Below are 22,051 nucleotides of genomic sequence, written 5' to 3'. Positions count from 1 at the left end.
CGTTTCAAACCTCGGTCTTTCGACGACCGTTTCACGCCTTTCTAGGCCGTCGTAATGACGATTTTCAAACCCGGTTTTTTATAACCTTTTCAACACGCCTTTCTAGGCCGTCGTAATGACGATTTTCAAACCCGATTTTTTATAACCATTTTAACACGCCTTTCTAGGCCGTCGTAATGACGATTTTCAAACTCGGTTTTTATAACCATTCCATTGCGCCTTTCTAGGCCGTCGTAATGACGATTTTCAAACCCGGTTTTCCACAACCATTTCAAATCGCCTTTTCACGCCGTTATAATCGCCGCGTCTAGACACAGATTTCAACCCGTTTCGCGCCGAGAATGGCTCTTTCAAAACCTGAGAGAAGCACACACCCTTTTCTCGAGACACTTTCGAGATCCCAAGGACCATGCACCGTCCCCGAGACCTCTTCAAACATTTCAAACTCGATTTTCAAAACATACAATTTTGAATTTCAAAAACCCTCTTGGGGAACAATACACTGTTTTCCAAGCCGACTCAAACTCAGACCGTCTTTTGCAAATAAACTTAAGACAACCCTTTCAACTGATCGACTTGCGGAGATCTCTATCTTCGGAAGCCTTCCACGAAGCGACAAATGAATCTTTTTGAAAATTTCTATTTTCGAAAACTTCAGTCCACCATTCCAATTCCGCCTTGGGTCTATCGAGTCGAAGCAAACGTACTTATGGGTCTTTACTTATGAGTCGTCTCACCACGAGACCCATCCAATGGCGTCATGCCGTTATGTTGGACTCATGTCAAAAGTTCGATCAACACCGTCACGTCATAAATCGAGTCAGCACCGAGGAACCACACAGGGTCACCCTCGTCTTGTTGAGTCTGATCTTTGTTTCGTCCTTTGTGTTGTCTGCGTTCACTCTTCGAACCGTGTCAGATTGAGTTATAATGTGAGCTGTTTTTCTACCTCAAAGCCATGGCCTCGTCTTCAACTTCGTCTGTCAACCACAACAACGATGATCACAACAGAAATGTCACGACTGATCAGCTAGCCAGCCTGCTCACCGTTCATAAGGTCACCCTGGATCGCGTCGAGACCCGTATCGACGCCCTGGAAAACAAGGAAACTGGAGAACATAATACTCCACCTCTGACTGAAATTGAGAAGAGGCTAAAGCTCTTGGAAGAACAACTCCTAGCCCGGGGTAACAATATCCATCTTGAGAACAACCGAATGTTTGAACCTGTTGGGGATCAATTACCTGACAACTTTACCCTAACTTATGTACCTAAGTTCAAAGGAGTGGAGGACCCGCTCAATCATATTCGTGCCTTCAAAGAGTACATGGCCATAAAAGGGGTCAAACATGAACTTTTCACCCGTATCTTTCCGTCCTCATTGGAACCGATCCCTCGCCAGTGGTACTACTCCCTTGATCCGAAAAACCTTACTACTTGGGATGAGGTCGCAGTTGAATTCGCCAAACAATATGCTGACAATGTTGAAATCCAAGCCAGTACCCGTACTCTCGAGGTTCTAACCCAGAACGACAAGGAGGGGTTCACCGAGTTCTTAACCCGTTGGAGGAGGGTGAGTACTCAGTTAGTCAGTAAGCCGAGTGAATCAACTTTGGTGGAAAAGTTCGTTAACAATCTCCGCCCAGTGTATGCCAACTTGCTAAGGTACCCAAATATTAAGACCTTCCAGGATCTGCAAATTCTGGGGACACGCATTGAAGACGACCTCCGAAAGGGTGTCCTAGCCAAGACCATCGGCAGAGGCTACCAAGGATCCACATCAACCGGATCCCGTCCCTACGGCCAAACAAACAAAATTGATGAGGTCAATCTCGTTGAACCATCTGCTAAGAGAGCTGAGCGCCCCCAGAGAGTGTTCACTAATATAGGGTCCACTTATGCAAGTGCCCTGAAGAGGCTCATGGACCAGGGAAAGCTACAACCAATCGGACCCACCCCGGATCTGACCGATGCTAAGAAATCCCGCTTCTGGAACCCCAATGCCTATTGTCAGTACCATCAAGGGAAAGGGCATGATACAGAAACCTGCTTCAAACTCAAACACATCATCCAAGACATGATTGAGAAAGGGGATTTGCCTTTACCCCCGCCGACTAAGCCAAACAACAAAACAAATCCTCTGGGAATCCACGCCATCTCCAACGATGAGCCAACTCTGGACTGCTCTCACCTCATCCTGCCAGTTGATGACGAGGTGAACGCCTTGTAAAAAGATCCATCAGACGGGGTGTTTGTGTTCAGTGCGGCCACTATGCTCACTATGCTCCAACAGGTTGAGGAAGCCACAGCCAGTCTCCCCGAAAGGATCACCCGACATGACGATGCCTACCGTCAACTTATCTTCAATCCTCCGCCACCACTCCCGAGGGAGAGTCCCCCGAGCGCCCAAAACTACCCTCACCAGGACGGATTGCTCCCGCGACCACTCTGGCATGCACCTCACAATAATCACCCTCACAATAATCAAACCCATAAAAACAACCTTCACAAAAATTACTCTCACAAAAATATCCCTCACAAAAACTGCCCACCAAGAAATACCCCTCCAAGGTGCCTTCGAGATCCTGAAATCAACGGCATCTGGAGAGATGATGTTGAAGTTGTGTACCTTGTCTCAGAGAAAGAGAAACGGGCGAAAGAGATCGGTCACCTTACCCGGTCCGGACGCCCCTATCAGAACCCGAGCAATCCAACGGTCGTTCCAACAACAAACGACCAAATTGTCCTGAAAGTAGACACTCAACCAAAGGCTCCTGAGAATTCGATCCTCAAGCAACTTCAGAAGGCAAAAGCCGAAATCTCGATCTGGCAACTGATCGCGACCTCTTTTAAGCATCGACAGGCTTTGCTACAGGCCTTGGGAAAACTTACTGTGCCCTCAACCTCTTCCCCTGAAGAAATAGTGGCGCACATGACGAGGGACACCCCTGATTTGAACAACCCGGTCGTCTTCTCCGACGAAGATATCCCTCCCTTCGGAGCCAACCATAACCTTGCCCTGTACATTACCGTACAATGTCTCAAGAAGAATGTGCCCATGGTCCTTGTGGATGATGGATCCGCGGTGAATGTCATTCCCCTCAAGACTGCTCACAAGCTGGGCATTAAGGAAGCTGATTTGGTCTCAAAAAATCAAGGAGTACGCGCTTATGACGGCACTCGTCGCAAGGTCGCAGGGCTCATCACTCTGACTGTCGCAACCGGACCACTGGAAAGGCAAACCAGTTTTCAGGTGGTCGATATCGACACCTCTTTCAATATGCTCCTAGGACGTCCCTGGATTCACGCCGTCAAGGCGGTTACCTCGACTCTCCACCAGAAAATCAGGGTCCCCATCAACGGGAAAACAATCACAATTCCTGCTTCCCCGATCAAAGCTGTCATGAGAAAGGGAATAGCCTCCCAGACCATTGAGGAAGATGATAATGAAATGTGGAGGTTCCAAGCCGTGAATGCCATAACTGATGAATCAACACCCTTTGAATGTGACCTGTTTGCCAACCTCACAGTCAACCGTATCATGATGCGCCAGGGTTACTTCCCGGGTCTACCCCTCAATCCACTGAAGAGCACCTTACCTCCCTTGAAACAGGCTAAGGTCCCCATTATTCCCTTCGGACTGGGATATGAGCCTACCGATGAATATATCCAGGAGATGAACCTCCTAGTCCGAAAACGCAAGAAGCACGGAGTTATCCTCCGTCCCTATCATCTGATCCTCAACGGATACTTCGTCCCCGAGGGCGAATCAGAGCTCTATCATGGCTTCCTGGAGCCGATCTATGACTCTGTAGCCAAGGCCAGATACCCGGGTGTGGAAGTCTTCCAGGACTGCTACTTCATCCCCGACAACACCGAAGCTACTTCAACCGAGTCTAAGACGTCGTCATGCCTCGGCGGACAAGCTGTCACTCTGCACTTCGGAGAAGATAATATCAAGCACCTCGACTATGAGGACATCATCAACATCGCCCTGAAGGACAATCAGTTTGACCCAACCACCTTGATCTCCTACACTGACCCGGAGAAAGCTACACAGGGCTGGAGGAAGACCGTCAAGTGGACCGATCGCCAATGCCGCATTCTCAAGATCACAACTGGAGAAGGCCCTATGTTCAAGGAGGAAAGTGAAGAAGAATCTGAGTCTGAGTCGGAGTCAGAGTATGTTATAGCTCCTAACACTCCTGATGTCCTAGTCAAGGCCCCCTTCCCACTGTTTTATCATAAGGTCGTGGCTGATTCAGAGGCTGAGTCTACAAAGGTCATCCCCACTCCCGCAAAAGGTGACAACCTCGAGCCTGTTCCAGGGGCCACCTCCTCTGCGGTGTCGCCTCTGACTAACCACGAGATGTCTGTCCTCTCCGAGCTTTTCGCTCGTGTCAACTTAATGAACGCTAAGTTTGCTTACGACTCGTCTCAATTTAACTGCAATGCAATTCTGAATGACTACGAGAAATTTGAGTTGAGTGACTACCCACCTCACCTAGCCAAAGAACTTGACAAACGGGAAACCATAACCCCCATCATTGAGGAGACCGAACCTATTAACGTAGGAACCGACAACACACCTCAAGATCTTAGGATAGGGACAACCCTGGACCCCTCGGAAAGACAACAGTTCATTAACCTCCTCCACGAATACAAGGACGTATTCGCCTGGTCCTACAGAGACATGCCCGGGATTGACAGGGAAATTGCAGAACACCGGATACCCATTAAGCCCGGAGCCAAACCCGTGAAACAGAAGCTACGCCGGATCCATCGTGAATGGGACCAAAAAATCAAGGAAGAAGTGGACAAACAGTTCAAGGCTGGGTTCATCAAAGTGTCTGAATAGTCTGACTGGGTGGCCAACATTGTGCCCGTACCAAAGAAAGACGGAAGAATTCGGGTTTGCGTCGACTTCAGGGATATGAACAAGGCGAGTCCAAAGGACGACTTCCCTTTGCCACATGTTGACATTCTGGTAGACAACACTGCTGAACATGCTCTCCTATCATTTATGGACGGGTATGCTGGGTACAACCAAATTAAAATGGCTGAGGAAGACATGCACAAGACTGCTTTCACTACACAGTGGGGTACATATTGCTACACAGCCATGCCCTTCGGTCTCATCAACGCCGGAGCAACCTATCAAAGAACCGCTACCACTCACCTACATGATATGATGCACAAGGAGGTAGAGGTATATGCCGATGACATGATCGTCAAATCAAGAGAACGGGATGGCCACATCAACGCCCTTCGGAAATTCTTCGCTCGTCTGCGGAAATACAACATGAGACTAAAGCCTCAGAAGTGTGCATTCGGGGTCACCTCCGGATAACTCTTGGGACATGTCGTCAGCAAAAGAGGCATTGAGATTGATCCAACCAAAATCAAAGCCCTTCAAAAAATGCCTCGGCCTAGGAACGAGAAGGAGATTCGAGGATTTCTCGGTCAGGTCCAATACATCAGCCGCTTCATTGCCAAGCTCACCATGATTTGTGAACCGATATTCAAGAAGCTTCGCGCCTCCGATCACACCGATTGGGATGATGACTGTCAAAAGGCCTTTGACAGGATAAAGGAAATCCTATCCAAATCTCCTGTCCTCATGCCACCTCAACCGGGGATTCCTTTATCCCTATACCTAACTGTTACCGACACAGCCATGGGAGCTATGCTAGCACAAACAGTCGACGGCAAAGAACGAGCCATCTACTACATCACCAAAAAGTTCATTGAGTACGAGACAAGGTACACCCAACTGGAAAACACATGCCTTGCCCTAGTATGGTCAACAAAGAAGCTGCGGCATTACATGCACAGCTACACGGTTCACATCTACTCCAAGATGGACCCGGTCAAATACATCTTAAAAAAACCCGTACTAAACGGAAGGCTGTCTAGGTGGACGCTCATGCTGTCCGAGTTTGATCTCAAGTTTGTACCCCTTAAGGTTATCAAGAGAAGAGCAGTCGCCGACTTCCAGGCAGAAAATCCCGTCAATGAAGATCCAACAACTGATACATGGTCACTTCCTTACAAAGACATCCTTTGTGCCAATTCCGACGCATGGGACCTATACTTCGACGGTGCATCTAATCTGAGAGGCTTCGGGGTAGGAATCCTTCTAATATCACCAGAGGGAGAACATGTTCCGATCTCGGTCAAACTAGACTTCCCCGTCACCAACAATGCCGCTGAATATGAAGCATGCCTCATCGGCCTACAAGCAGCCATCACACTTGGCATCAAGAGATTGTGGGTCCACGGCGATTCCTCGCTCATCATCAATCAAGTGTCCGGATCGTGGAAAATCCGATCTGACAGTTTAGCTCCCTACCGAGCAAAGATCAATCAAGAGGCCGAGTTCTTCGACCAAATCGACTATTTCCACTTGCCACGAGAGGAAAATCAATTTGCTGATGCCCTGGCAAAACTTGCCGCACTCGTCAACATACCTGACGACATGACATAAATGCCCCTATGTGTCGAGAGAAGGAGCGAGCCAGCCCACATTTGTGCCATCAACGACGACGAGGAAATCCATGATGAACCTTGGTACCAAGCCATCCTCAACTACAAAACCAAAAACGAATTCCCTCCCAACTCTGATCAAAGAGGACAAAGAGCCATCCGCTTACTTGCATCACAATTCGTGATAAACCAAAATCAACTATACAAAAGAACACCCCAAGGAATTCTCCTCCTTTGCATTGACCATCACAAAGCCAAAAAAGTCATGGGAGAGGTCCACGACGGAGAATGTGGCCCTCACATGAGCGCAATGATTCTTACTCGAAAAATCACACGGCTAAGTTACTACTGGACCACCATGGAAGCCGATTACCGTAACTACGTCAAACATTACCACAATTGCCAAGTCTTCGCCAACATACAACACATACCACCATCCCTTTTATACACAATGACCTCATCCTGGCCTTTCTCAACCTGGGGCATCGACATCATCGGGAAAGTCAACCCGGTAGGCACCAAGGGGCATTGCTTCGTCCTCGTCGCCATCGACTACTTTACCAAATGGGTAGAGGCACAGTCATATGCAGTCTTGACCGCCAAACAAGTGGCCAAGTTCATCCTAAACAACATCATCTGCCGGTATGGGGTACCCCATGAAATCATCAGCGATCAAGGCTCTCACTTCCGGGCGGAAACTCAAGCCTTGTTGGACAAATACAAGATCAAACGACATCGATCATCCCCCTACCGCCCCCAAACTAACGGAGCGGTGGAGGCAGCTAACAAAACTCTTATCACCATTATCAAGAAAATGCAAGACAACTACCGCGATTGGCCGAGCAAGCTCCCATTCGCACTATGGGGATACCGAACCTCCATTCGAACACCGACAGGCGCCATGTCCTTCTACCTAGCATATGGTATGGAGGCGGTTCAACCGGTAGAGTTAGAAGTCCCTTCTCTACGCATTCTACTGGAGAGTCAAGTCCCTGAGGCGGAATGTACCCGTCAAAGGTACGAGCAACTCACTCTTCTAGATGAGCGGTGGCTCAACGCCTTGCACAACGTCCAGCTATACCAACGACGTATACAACGGGCATCCAACAAGAAGGTTAAACCCAGGAACATCCAGGAGGGCGACTTGGTCCTCAAGTCAGTTCGAGCACCGCTACCCGTCGATCCGACGGGAAAATTCAAACCCAACTGGGCCGTGCCATACCTGGTCAAGAAAATACTTTCGGGGGGTGCATTGAGACTGAGTGACTTAGATGGGGAGGATTTTACAAACCTGACCAACCTAGACCAACTCAAGAAATACTACCCTTGAACCATAGCAACCACTAACACCCCCTTCAAGTCAAGTTCCTCAACACGTTCTGATTTGATATTGCATGTTTTATCGAGTCTAAGTTGCGGCACCTTGCCCGTTTCAAAGGTCCTTTGATTTGTCAAAGACAACATCCATTTGCACTAAAATCAACAAAAAAACCCCTGAACTACGAACGTGGTTTGATTTCACCTCTTCAGGTGGATACGTAGGCAGTCCCTCTTATGCATGAGGGATACAACCACAAAACCTAATCAAAAATTTACAAAGAATTTCGAACTACGATCATGGTTTGATTTCACCTATTCAGGTGAATACGTAGGCAGTCCTTTCTTACACAAGGAGGATACAACCATCCCCACAATAAAAAAAAACAACCATCCCCATAATAAAAAAACATAACCCACATACAAAACATCATCCCCATCAAAAAAGAAAGGAAAAAGCATTCCCCTTTCCCACAAAATACAACAATAAGCTTTTCTCCCTTCCTCACAAAAATACCACTTTCCCAAGTGCAAATGTTTAGGATAATTCAAATCGAATTGCCTTTACAAAATGGATGGAAGAAACAAGCGTTCACAATTTTCGACACGAGCAATCCCCTTATTTAATTAATAATGGGAGGGATTAAAATTTCAACAACAAATAAAGCTCGACGAGTCTACAACTTGTCAAAGCTAAGGTGTCGACTAAAACACCTCACATAATAAAACTAGCAAAAAACACACAATAACTAGCTAGTATAACATAATAAAAACTCACAACAATAATACAACATAATAATAAAATGGGTAATGGAGGTCTTCACTCTTCCATTCTACCCTTGCCTTTTTCCTCGGGGTACATCTTCCCCTTGTTCTTCTTGTTGGACCGCCTAGCATGGACTTCCTCCTCGGAACGGATCCTCAACGGATCTAAAATGGCGACGGCCTCCGGTATAGCACAAGACCCCATGTTCGACCCAAAACGAGCCAATGCATGGCTCACCGTATTCTTGGGGCCGGAACTCCTCCTCTTCGGTGGTCTTATCACATCGGGGGTAGCTCCATCAACATACTCCTCAAAGAAGGCACGGTTGGCCTTGCCAACCTCTCGATACTTCAAGTCGACAACCTCGTCCTTACGGAATTTGGATCTCTCTTCCAAGGACGGAGCACGTGACCACTTGACATAAGCAAGGGTCACCCATGTCGTGGCAACGGGGTTTGATACCTCCCAAAGCGGCCGAGTGGCCCACCATCTTTCGAAGACCTCCACAAGCTCGGAGTTCCGGAAAACATTCTCTTGGACAAGAATATCTTGAGCGGGCACCTTTTGTTGACGCCCCATTTGCCTCATGAGCCTTTTGGGATAAATGAAGGAAACAACCTTCAAACCCACCACCATCAAAGAACGAGGACTAGCACCCGAAGCGGGCAACCCCGTGAAGGACCTCAAGTGCCACCACGGCACCACCCAACGGATATGAGGACCACCCTCCTCCGCCAATCTTGCGGACCAATAAGCCTCGGTAGAAGCAAAACTATCCGAGTACAACTTCTTCCTCATGGTAAGGTGACGGAAGGAATAAGAAGAAGAATCAACCGAAGGCTCTACACACCTTAGCCTCTCCAATATCCACACTTGAAGGATCCTTGGGGATCCGAAGGAGGGAGCTTCTCCAAAAGAGCCTTCCTTGTCCAAAGCTTGGATGATCTCGCCAAGCACCAACCACGATGGATCTCTACCATGCTCCATTTGCTCAACCACATGGATAAGGGTCATGCTACCATAGCATTTTGGCCCCTGCTTCTTCAAAACATCAACAAAGAGGTAAACATGGACAAGGCAAAAGGTAAGAGCCCTTTTCCTAACCACCTCCGAGACATTGGCATCTAATCGGTTTGAAAAGATGTTCATAAGAGCCAACATATCCACACCATGTGGAGCAAGAAGGAAATTGACTTGATTTGTCGACAAACCCAACATAGAACGGAATTTCTCCTTGTAGCACAACCGAGTCGGAGGAAGCACCAGAACACAACCCGAACACCCACGAATGGCTCCAACTTCTTCGGCAAGAGGACAAATTTCACCTTTCAGGAAAACGAAAACATGGTGTTTCGAATCCCAAAACCGAGAACATGCTTCAAGAAATGAAGGTTGCACCTTGACTTGACGGAGCACCAACAATTAACTAACTACCATGCAAATGAGTTGATACTTTTTGGGAGGTGACAAATCCCGGCACCATTGTCGCAATGCATTCTCTAAGGCATCCATGAAATATTTTTGTGGAAGAAGAAGAAGTTTTGTCGAGATGTTTTTGTGTTTCGGATGATGAAACAATGAAACGCAAACATCACTATTTATACAAAAATGATCAACGCATTTTTCAGAAAAAGGGGAGAGATGGCTTCCATCGCCAGGCAGCTCGCGCCTCTTTGGGCCTTCCCCAGGATTCCCGCTGTTGACTTGTCTCTTTCAACTTGTGTTTTCTCCTGACACCTCAAACCTCCCGCCAGGACGCTCGCGCCTCTTCGGGATGATCCAGGACATTTTGTGTTTCCTCACACTCACGTTTCCTTGCTTTCGCGTTTTACGAAATCCGTCACGGTTTCCATGACGCAGCTTTAAACATACGGGTTTTTCTTTCTTTTTTAAGGGGGGTAGGGCTAGTCGCCCCGATCCGCGACGGATCGTTTCCATGTCGAAATTTCCGAAAAAATTTCGGCTTTTTTCACAATTTTCCATCAAAATAAAATCAAAAATTGATAACACGACATCAATTTTCCTCAAAATTCAAGCACTCACAAATTCGAGTCTTGACCTCACGAAAATCAAATCAAATACACTCGTAAAATTTGTCTTCTAAAATTCATCCGTGACGGTTTGAGTTTGAAATTTTTCGAGTCACAAACCAAATTCAATAATTCCCGATGCAATTTAATTCAAGACACGAGTTAATTGCTCAATTTTCAAATTAATTCCTTTTGGGAGTAAAGAGCGACGACTTGTTGCAAAAATTTTCAAAATTCATTTCAATTTTCAAAATTCCATTTTAACTTCAAGTCATCTTGGTTAATTTTGTTTTCAATCAAATGCTTTTACGTGTTTACGCTTATGTATATGTGCTACCTGTTGCCTGTTTTCTACACTAACGATGCAGGAACTGGTGCAAAGCAAAAGGAGAATTGATGGCCGACAACGCTCCTCCGAAACACAACACAAAAAAGCCAAAAATTACAAAATGAACCACAATCCAAAAACACATATATACAAACCGCCTCACGCAAAATACATCGACACACGTTTGATACGAACAACTGACCGTACAAACAGAATCCAGTACAGACGTCTATCATACAGACGCTGGCCTAAAACAACCATCTATCATACAGACACTGGCCTAAGACAATGAACTGGGGGCTATCCGCCACCTACCGAACTAAGCACTCTCTATCCTCTCAAACAGAAAAGAAAGGGGGCAACACAAGAAACAGAGGAGCAACAACGGAAGTAGAGGTGATTACCATTACGGTAATACCTCGTTCCTCCTCCACGACAAAAAGAAAAATGATGCCTGGCAGACTTCGGACGACACGACAACCGAGGATCATAACTCATCACATTACCCCGACGTTGACCTCCAATCAGCAGAATTCAAGAGTGAAAGAGGACCATGACAACGGACACTACCCCGATGTTGGCCTCCAATCACCAGAATTCGACAAAGATCAAAAGTGGCAACATGGGATAACACGCCCGTATTGAACCCCACTCATCGGTCATCCGAACCTCTGCAGACAACGACCAACGATCGATACCCGATCATTGGCCGGGCAAAGGTCGCCAGGGAGAAACACAACCAAGCCTGTAACAAAAAACAGTCGACCCTCCCCTTCCAGGATCATCTTCCTCCTCCAAGGCCTCCACGGCGGACCCCGTAGGCCCTGAATGGTACCCTGCGATCAAAAGAATAAACAAAAGAACATCAGCCGAAACTTCGGCATTATGACGACGTAAAATGGACAAATCCAAAAAAACACACCCTGCAAAGCAAAACAAGGGCAACCTCGCCCAAACCCAACCAAACAAAACAACCACAAAACAATTCACAAAAACAAACGCACAAAAAAAAAACGACTCGCCCTTCTTTTCAAGCAAAAGACGAGTCAAAACGACTACAAAAAAAAACGGCATTTCAAGACCCATACAAGTGTTGGGAAATGTGTCCTCAACAATAGTGCGATCATATGATTTAAATATCATTATTAAAATCTCATTTTAAAGAATACCATTGGGAAGTATTTATACTGTCAACTGGTCAACATATATCGGTAATGATTGGCTGACTAGAGTTTGACATTACTGTCGTGTGACGGTGGTGATCAGTTGACCCCCTAGGTCATACCTATTAGGCAACACTCTTAATTGATCATTTAATTAATCGTATAATGTTACGAGTTAATTAAATTACTTGAAAAATTGACGGACGATTTTGGATGTAATATTTACGTATCTCATTAAAATGAGATACGGTCTGAGTAATCGAATTGTATCATTACTCAGATGAAATTATTGTTTAAAGAAACAATTGAATTTGAATAAATTATTATAAATGCAATTTATAAATTGGTAAAATATTTTGGTACAAGTAATTATGAATTACTAAGTCGATTTTTGTATGTGACGTATTTTTAATAATACGTTGATTTTTAATATGTTAAAAATACATAACAATTTTATGTTACATTTGACATGTGACATATTGACAATTGACAAAAATAATATAGAATCCATGTTATCCTTTTGTGCCGAAATAAGGAGGAGAATTAGGATAAAAATTGTTTGATTATGTTAATGGAAAACATAATTATGAAAACCTATTGCTAGCCATGCACACCTACAAATTCTTGTGAAGGTAACCATGGGCATGCATTGGCTCTCCTTTTCCCTCCACTCCCACCGGTTTTGGGGAAGACAAAATCCTAGTGATTTTTCATTATTTTGCCTATTATTCACTTTGACAATGTTATGTGAATAATTATTCATTCATCTAAAAAATAAGAGTTTTTAGAAAGAGAAAATCCTCTATAATCCCTCTTCTCCTACCTGGTTTTAGGAGCCAAGAACCAACCATTTTTGGTTCAATTTTTCACAAGATTAACATTATACTAGTTCATATAATATTGATCTTATTAAGAGTTAGCTTTGGGTATAATTCCTAAGGAGAGATCCTACACTTGGATCTTGTTTCTTCCATTAAAGGAAAGCTCAAGAACAAAAGAAAAGGAGATTTCTTTTGTGCCCATAAAACCGAAATACCCATTGTAAGAAGATGATTTCTTCTCTATTTTGTTTATTTGTTTGCATGCATAAAATCCACATTTAATTTTATGACAAATTAATTTAAACATATATGAGTATGTTAGAATGTATATGAATCTACATTTCCTTCAATCGGTATCAGAGCCACGGTTGTTTGCATGCAAATCGGTTAAAAGTTTTTCCGAGTTATAAGAATAACATATAAAACTTGTAAAATTTGTGTTATTATGATATATCACGAAATTAATTCATGCATGTTAATATTTCTGGTCCTAAAATGTTTTAGGATATTTTGGTTAATTTTACGGATTTTTATTGTTCATATTATACAATAATGGCATTTAAATATGATTTTATGAGTAAAAATGTCATTTTTGCACGAAAATTAGCTAAACTTCGAATTTTCCAGTGGTTTTTGGATATATTTTCACATATATTATTTTTAGATGATCTGGAAATTTTCATAATTTTATGAGTTTTTATGCTCGAAAAATGGATTTTTCATTATTAAATTCGGATTTAGGTGAAAAATAGGTTAATATGAGATAAATTTCGAATCTGGTTATAGAAATTTAATATGTTGTCACATGCAATTTTACAAGATGTGTGTAAAATAATTGGCTATAAAGAAGTCCTTTTGCATGATTTATGGATTTTTGAAGAAAAGTAGCATAAATAGTGACATTATTAGTGAAAAATTAATAAAACATAATCTATGACTAAGGAAAAACGTCCAATGTTGCATTTAATCATATTTTTTTTCAGATCTAAAATTGAAAAGTTAATGAATATAATTTTTCCATGTTTTTATGATTATTTTTTGTTAAAACCGATAAACCGCAACATTGTTTTTCCGGAAAATTTTCGAAATTTTTAACCTAAGTTTTCGAACATTATGAGTGTCATGGTATTTTTCCAGAATGTTCATAAGTTTAAATTTCAAATTTTGAATTTATTTGAAATTTTGTGATTTATTTGAAGTTTATAGCTTATTTTTGTAATTTTTGGTCCATTTATGAACAATTTTATAAAATATGGGTTAATTATGGTCAAATTATTAGTGAAGACTAAATTTTGAGTCCTAAGAGGTTAGGGTAATTAACTTATACATAAATATGAGTTTATGTATTTTTGTGATTATAAAAATGTTGAAATCACGCAAATCCGTAAAAACCGAGTAATATACGATATTGGCTAATTAAAGGCGATTTAGCATAAAATTGGGCATGTTCTTACATATTATAATGCTGCATTTTCCTTTATGATTGTCATAATTTTAATTTATGTAATTTTGAATTATGTAATTTTACTTAGTATGGCCTTAGATTTAAATTGGTATTTCCCGAAATGTATGGGAATATCGATACGGTTGTAATTTTTTTATTGTGATCTCGTATCACCGTTTTGTAATTTAATAGATTTATTTTATTTTAGTTACAAATGTATAATAGGAAATTATGTAATTTATTATGTAATTTAAATTCATCTCGGAGTTCCCAAAGACGGACTTCTTCAAGATGGCGATACATAAAGACGGTGTTGCCTCGAGATGCGTGTCACAACCGAAGTTCAAGGGACCAATGGAGTTGGTTTCCGAATATGTAATAGTTAAATAGTTTTTCTATTTTAGGAAAGGCCATACTAGGATTTATTTATTTTATGCTTTGCATTTTATTTATATGTCACATGCATCGATAAATCGCCATAACTAAAACATGCATCCTTATTTTATCGAGTTTATCGACCGTGTCAATTAAAATTATCGTAGTTCACCGCTTTAGTTCACTTAAAACGTGATAGATAATAAATTGACATGACCTCTCGCTAAAATAAACAATTGAGACATAGCCTTACCAAATAGTAGAAACCATGAAAACCTATTTCGCGAGGGAGTGCACTCGGCCCTACCGGGGTACAAACCTTGTTACGTAGGGGAAGTGGGTGATGAGTGTTAATCCACCGAATTCATGTTGATGAGGGTTTCATCGGCCATACCGTGCCCAAGTTGATGTGGATTTGGATCATGGACACATTTATTCGAAATTTGGATTGAGCTCAACGGAAGTATTCGCGACCGTAGTTGCATGTGTTCCGGGCTATAGATAAATATTAGAGTAATTTTATCGACCAAGAGTTCTAAAAGTAGAATCGATTAAAACGTTAATCCACCGAGTTATATTGATAAGGGTTTCATCGGCCAGACCGTGCCCAAGTTAATATGAATTTGGGTCTTGGAATCATTTATCATAGTTGGGTAGAGGTCACTATGTAAATGCTTTACTTGTTATCTACAAGTATTATTGAAACGATAAATGTTAAGTTTTCCACTATTCCGTTGTTACATTGTTCTATTTCTTTATCACAATTCATATACGATATCATTTCGATTCAAATCTCCATTAAAACATCGTAACTAAAGACAAAATTTGAATTTTTCTTCTAAAAACCTCGTTTTAACCATTGCTAAGGATCTCTTGCAAGGAGTATAGATTAATGTTATTCATTATCAAACAGGTTTTTGATTCTAGACTAACACATCTACTTACGATGGATTATTTTTCATATACTTAATTGAATTAAGTACCTTGAAGCGATGAATTGTTTTGGTAATTAGTTTTGTCAGAATTCGTAATTGACCAAAATAACGCAACCACTTCAATGAAAGTTTTAAGACTAAAACGATTGAATTGAAGAGTAATCTTTATAAAATTCACCTTTGCTTCTCTAAGTAAAGACTCATTGAAAAGAGTGGGAGCATTCTCTTAAACCGTTAAGATGAGGACGAGGTTAAAGAAGTAAAATTAGAATGGAATTGATACAAGGTTATGTTAAAGGTAAAGTTGTTGAGAATGACGATACTAAACCTATCAATCCCAACCGATAAAATTTCCATTGTCTTAAATGTTAGACACGAGAAAGGAAACTACCCCAAATTATTGAAGAATCAACAAGTTAGTTGTGGGACATCTAATGGGACCTTCTTCGTTAAATGTTTATTTGATTAAACATAAATTTTGCTAGTATTACTTCGTCAATATTAGAAACCGGTGGTGGTTTTCATCATTATGTTTGAAACATAGGATGATTAGAATATGACGACTAGCAACAATGAAGTCGAGAGATAGAGTAATTGTGTACTCAATCTAGTTTTTGGATTTAAAGTGGTACTTAATTGTGACTATTAAGTGCATAAACTCTAAATAAGAATATAAACTTGTTAAGAGACAAAAGAGGTTTTCACTTTTGTGACCCTATACACCACGATTTGAGTTATGGCTAGCCCATTGTCAAGGTGATTATATTCTTAACCAAACTAGAATGATATATCATGTAGATGATGTAAGATTCAAATTGGTAACCCAAGATTAAACCTTAAATTTTGGAATGATGAACGCAAAGAGTTATCGAGTACTCTTGAAACCATTAGATTGTTAATGGTATATGCGTATCTTGTATTCAAAGCAAGATGTCTCGTGCCTTTTGGTTGAAAAGGAGATCGAGGTTGCAAATCATTGATCCAAAATAGGTTGATCATTTTCTTTTACCAACGATTTAAGTTGACCCTAATGTGTTCACTTAATAAGGTAAATAGAGAAATCTTTGAAGAAGTTCAAAGAGTTCAAGGAAACGCGATTTAGTCGTGATGGGATTATCAAAGTGAAGACTTTGATATAAGCCAAAGAAAATGTGATATAGAATCACAAGTTAATCTCTCTTAGCACGCATTATGGATTAATGTGTGGTTGGATAAGAAATCAAACGCTATTCGATATGGTTTGGACTTCAATCAAGTTACTTTGAGTTACTTGATCCTTTTGGGGATTTTATCATTTTTGTCTAAATTATTTTTCCACTAAATCGAATCATATGAGATATGAAATGGTAAGGGTACCATGTTTGTAAGTTTTCACAAGAAACAAATGCTCATTTTTCCCTTTTCAATTATCACGAGTACGACGGGTTTTGCGGCTCGTGAAGTTGTCTTTCTAAAATACAAGTTTATTTTTAGAAGACAGAGTGGGAGAAATTATTCAAGAGCCACAAAGAATGCCACAGAGAATGTTATGTCGCAAGAAACTGGTCTTTCTTGGCTACATGAGACGTTTTGTGTAAGACATTGTTTCTTCAAAAACCTAGGAGGTTAAATTCGTCACTTGCTAAAAATGATGAATTCATGCTACTTTTAAGAAAGTAAAGTGCTTATAACTTACAAAAGAAATTGTTTGATTCAAGTTGATTACTTCTAGAAAGTAATGAACATATGACTTACATAAGAGTGTTTAAGTCACAACTCATTACAAGGCTTAGAGCCATGAAAATCCGAAACGAAAGGGCTTGATTAGTGACAAAGGGTTTTGCACTAATAAAGAGATATTTCAAAGCAAGATAGGTTGCAAAGGGTTTTGCACAAATTGAAATGATTAAGTCTATTTGGATCTTCTTAGGGATTGTGTTTCATTATGAGGATATGCATACAGCTAGTGAATCTAAAACCTACTTCTTCAATAGAAGGAATGTATTCAATACATGTCATGAGTTTTATAGATTCTTGCAATCCTAAGATAATATGAAACTTAAGAGAGAATCTTAAGTAGGAGATCAATGAGTTGGAGTCAACATTTTGATCATGTGATAAAACTTTTCTCGATAAGTCGAGAAGTTGTGTTTATACATGGAGTTTAGTGGGAGTTACGGAAGTTTTAATTAGTCTTATATGTGGATGACATATTGATCATTGCGAATGATATAAGACTTTTGGAGTATTATAATACATCTTTATTATCTGGATTTATGAAGATAAATCCACATGATATTAGCGTCAATAAGAAGTCTTATGTTGATAAGATTCATGACTAGTTCAATTAATTTGAACATATTTGATTGATTCCTTTTGCTTCCGCTGCCGGATCAATTAAATGAGTAATGATGTATAACACTTCATATGCTTTGAGTATGATGAATTGTTTTTTCAAAATCGAATTTAAGTAATCTTTACCAAGTAAGCTATAAAGATTACCCTTAAATGCTTGCAAAAGCATTAAGGAAGTAAAGCAAAGTGTTTATGATGCAATATTGTGTAAGGGTGTTACACAAGTGACAATTGACAATTGAGATTGCGCATGGTTTCCGACAAAACCATAATCAAAACACATTAGGATGGTTAAGATACCATTGTGGCAATGTTAATTAAGAAGTAGATTTTCTAGAATCGTTCTAGGCAATAAAGAACAATGAGAGATATTTATAACGGAAATTGAGTACACTTGCGATCATGAGATGTGCAAGAAAGATGAGTCCGCACTTAATGTGAAAACAGTGGGAGCTATTCTTAGGCTAGAGGGCCTATGTCTTGATTGGATCTCGACACGTACTCAGAAAGTTTTGTAATGCAGATGTATACATTACAAAGGAAAACGAGTATGTAGTAAGGTTGAGTAAGGTACAAGAAGTTGATAAAACCTACTAACCAAAGCCTTCTCAAAGGCTAATCATGATGAGTCATGTCATTTCAATTGAATTGAAATGAACAACTACGTACAAGATCAAATTAGATTATAGAATATGAAATAGTAATCAGGCATTGACTATTCATATGTGATAATCACATTTGTCGTTCGAATTTTACTTTAAAACTCTTTTATTATACTTTGTTACATCCAAACGGGTTGTAGAGACAATTGAACCCCGTTAAAGTGAACACGGATTAGCATTGTATTCGCCCATAGTCATTTGTATGAGGTGACGTCTCGAAGTGACTAGAGTGTGATGCGATTGATGGCAAGTTCAAGTGCCATACAGTCATGTGAGATGACTAGTCGATCACATAGGCAGATTGTTAGGAACACTTTGTCGGGCCTTATGACCGCTTATAGAGTTCTGGCAAATTTATATAGCCTGGTCGTGGCGAGAGCTGCTATAGTATTCTAATGAGTCGATTCTTTTGACTAAAGACTATTCACCTAAGATGGCACAGTTTCAGATTAACTTTGATTTGTGTTACTACGACCTTCGTAAATGGGGTCAAATGGGCATATTTTGGGTTATGATGGCTGTGGCTAGTCGAAGGGAATGAGTGCGATAGGAATTGTCCATCCCCTTGTCAGGGTTAAAACAATATCTCAGGGCCACTCGAGGAGTAATGAACTGGAAATGCGTGGCCACGCTCGGAAAGTATCTATGATAGATAAGTCCGGTCAATCAGTTATTCTCCAGATCGAGGAAACCACTCTCGATATGATCACTTGCAAGTACGACCTGAAAGACACCTCGCATTGAGTGGGAGATAGTAATAGGACAAGAGAATTGGTGACGCACACTTGTCGAGGACAAGTGGGAGATTGTTGGGAAATGTGTCCTCAACAATAGTGCGATCATATGATTTAAATATCATTATTAAAATCTCATTTTAAAGAATACCATTGGGAAGTATTTATACTGTCAACTGGTCAACATATATTGGTAATGATTGGCTGACTAGAGTTTGACATTACCGTCGTGTGACGGTGGTGATCAGTTGACCCCCTAGGTCATACCTATAGGGCAACACTTTTAATTGATCATTTAATTAATCGTATAATGTTACGAGTTAATTAAATTACTTGAAAAATTGACGGACGATTTTGGATGTAATATTTACGTATCTCATTAAAATGAGATACGGTCTGAGTAATCGAATTGTATCATTACTCAGATGAAATTATTGTTTAAAGAAACAATTGAATTTGAATAAATTATTATAAATGCGATTTATAAATTGGTAAAATATTTTGGTACAAGTAATTATGAATTACTAAGTCGATTTTTGTATGTGACGTATTTTTAATAATACGTTGATTTTTAATATGTTAAAAATACATAACAATTTTATGTTACATTTGACATGTGACATATTGACAATTGACAAAAATAATATGGAATCCATGTTACCCTTTTGTGCCGAAATAAGGAGGAGAATTAGGATAAAAATTGTTTGATTATGTTAATGGAAAACATAATTATGAAAACCTATTGCTAGCCATGCACACCTACATATTCTTGTGAAGGTAACCATGGGCATGCATTGGCTCTCCTTTTCCCTCCACTCCCACCGGTTTTGGGGAAGACAAAATCCTAGTGATTTTTCATTATTTTGCCTATTATTCACTTTGACAATGTTATGTGAATAATTATTCATTCATCTCAAAAATAAGAGTTTTTAGAAAGAGAAAATCCTCTATAATCCCTCTTCTCCTACCCGGTTATAGGAGCCAAGAACCAACCATTTTTGGTTCAATTTTTCACAAGATTAACATTATACTAGTTCATATAATATTGATCTTATTAAGAGTTAGCTTTGGGTATAATTCCTAAGGAGAGATCCTACACTTGGATCTTGTTTCTTCCATTAAAGGAAAGCTCAAGAACAAAAGAAAAGGAGATTTCTTTTGTGCCCATAAAACCGAAATACCCATTGTAAGAAGATGATTTCTTCTCTATTTTGTTTATTTGTTTGCATGCATAAAATCCACATTTAATTTTATGACAAATTAATTTAAACATATATGAGTATGTTAGAATGTATATGAATCTACATTTCCTTCAACAAGGTCCGCCAACGAACCAAAAATACATTCCCAATGCAGTGAGGAATTTTTCTACGGCTCAGAAAGACAATTCATATGCTAATTTGAGCACAAGCCGGTCAAAAATTCAAAAACGACCGCAAAGAGGCAAACGTGATTTTATCACACCTCAAGGTGACCTAAACTATCAATAGGGTCCATTTCAAGGCAAACTGACTCAATTTAAGCCCAAACAGACACTTATTTTGTCAGACATAAGACCGTCACAAAAGGCAAAATTCCTATTTTGCCCACAATACCCAACAAAGTTCCACAATGGCAAATACGGTTTCTTCCCGACTACAAAGCAACCTAGTGGGACCCACTACCCAAGCAAATAGACTTAGCATTGCGAGATGAGACGGTTCCTCACCTCACTCACATTTTTCGAGCATAGGGAGCGGGAACGGGGACCAAAATGCAAACTAAAAGCACCCCTATACTCCTAAACAGGTTTCTAACCTAATGCAATCATCAATTTCATTCGAAATGGGCTCAATCAAAAACGCCCAAATCGATATTTTAAGGTAAAATTTCGCCCTAATTCAATTAAGCTAAAGACCAACAAAAACAAATGGATTCAAGAGGAAATACATACCTTGAGATGACATTATGATTGATGGCACAAATAGAAGCTAGCAAAAGTCCAACAATGGCGATTTTTTGCGGGATTTTCGAAGGTTGAAGACAAAATGAATGGGGGATGGTATGCAGCCAAACCTCGCGTCTTTTACAGAAAAAAAAGGGAAGCCCCTTTGGTTCGCAAGGTGGCTCGTGCCTCAATCAGGCCTCCCTTGCTTTTCTTTTTTTTCACCGAAATTTGGACTTTGGCCCAATTCCCCATATTAAACTTCGAGTTTTCGTTGACGACATTAAGGACCGTCATTTTTCAAATACAAAAACAAATAGTGAAGTCAAGATTCACTATTTTCCTTCAAAAATTTCAGACGAACGGCGGATCAAAACCGCCATTTTCACTTCAAATTTCAAAAACAATAGTGAAAATTCAAAATTCACTATTTTCTTCAATTTTCAAAAACAATAGTGAAAATTCAAAATTCACTATTTCTTCAAATTTCAAGCGACGGCAATTAAAACCGTCATTTTCAAAATAATAGTTGGAAATTAAATTCCACTATTCTCACCACACATGTCAACGGCGGCACATAAACCGTCAGTCCAAATTAATAGTGGAGATTCCAAATTCGCTATTTCCTACACATGTCAACAGCGGCACATAAACCGTCACTTCAATTAATAGTGGAGATTCCAAATTCACTATTTCCATCAAATGTCAACGGCGGCACATAAACCGTCACTT

This window comes from Silene latifolia, chromosome 1 (genome assembly GCF_048544455.1).
Source record: "Silene latifolia isolate original U9 population chromosome 1, ASM4854445v1, whole genome shotgun sequence".
Lineage (NCBI taxonomy): Eukaryota > Viridiplantae > Streptophyta > Magnoliopsida > Caryophyllales > Caryophyllaceae > Silene > Silene latifolia.
This window is presented reverse-complemented; position numbering follows the sequence as displayed.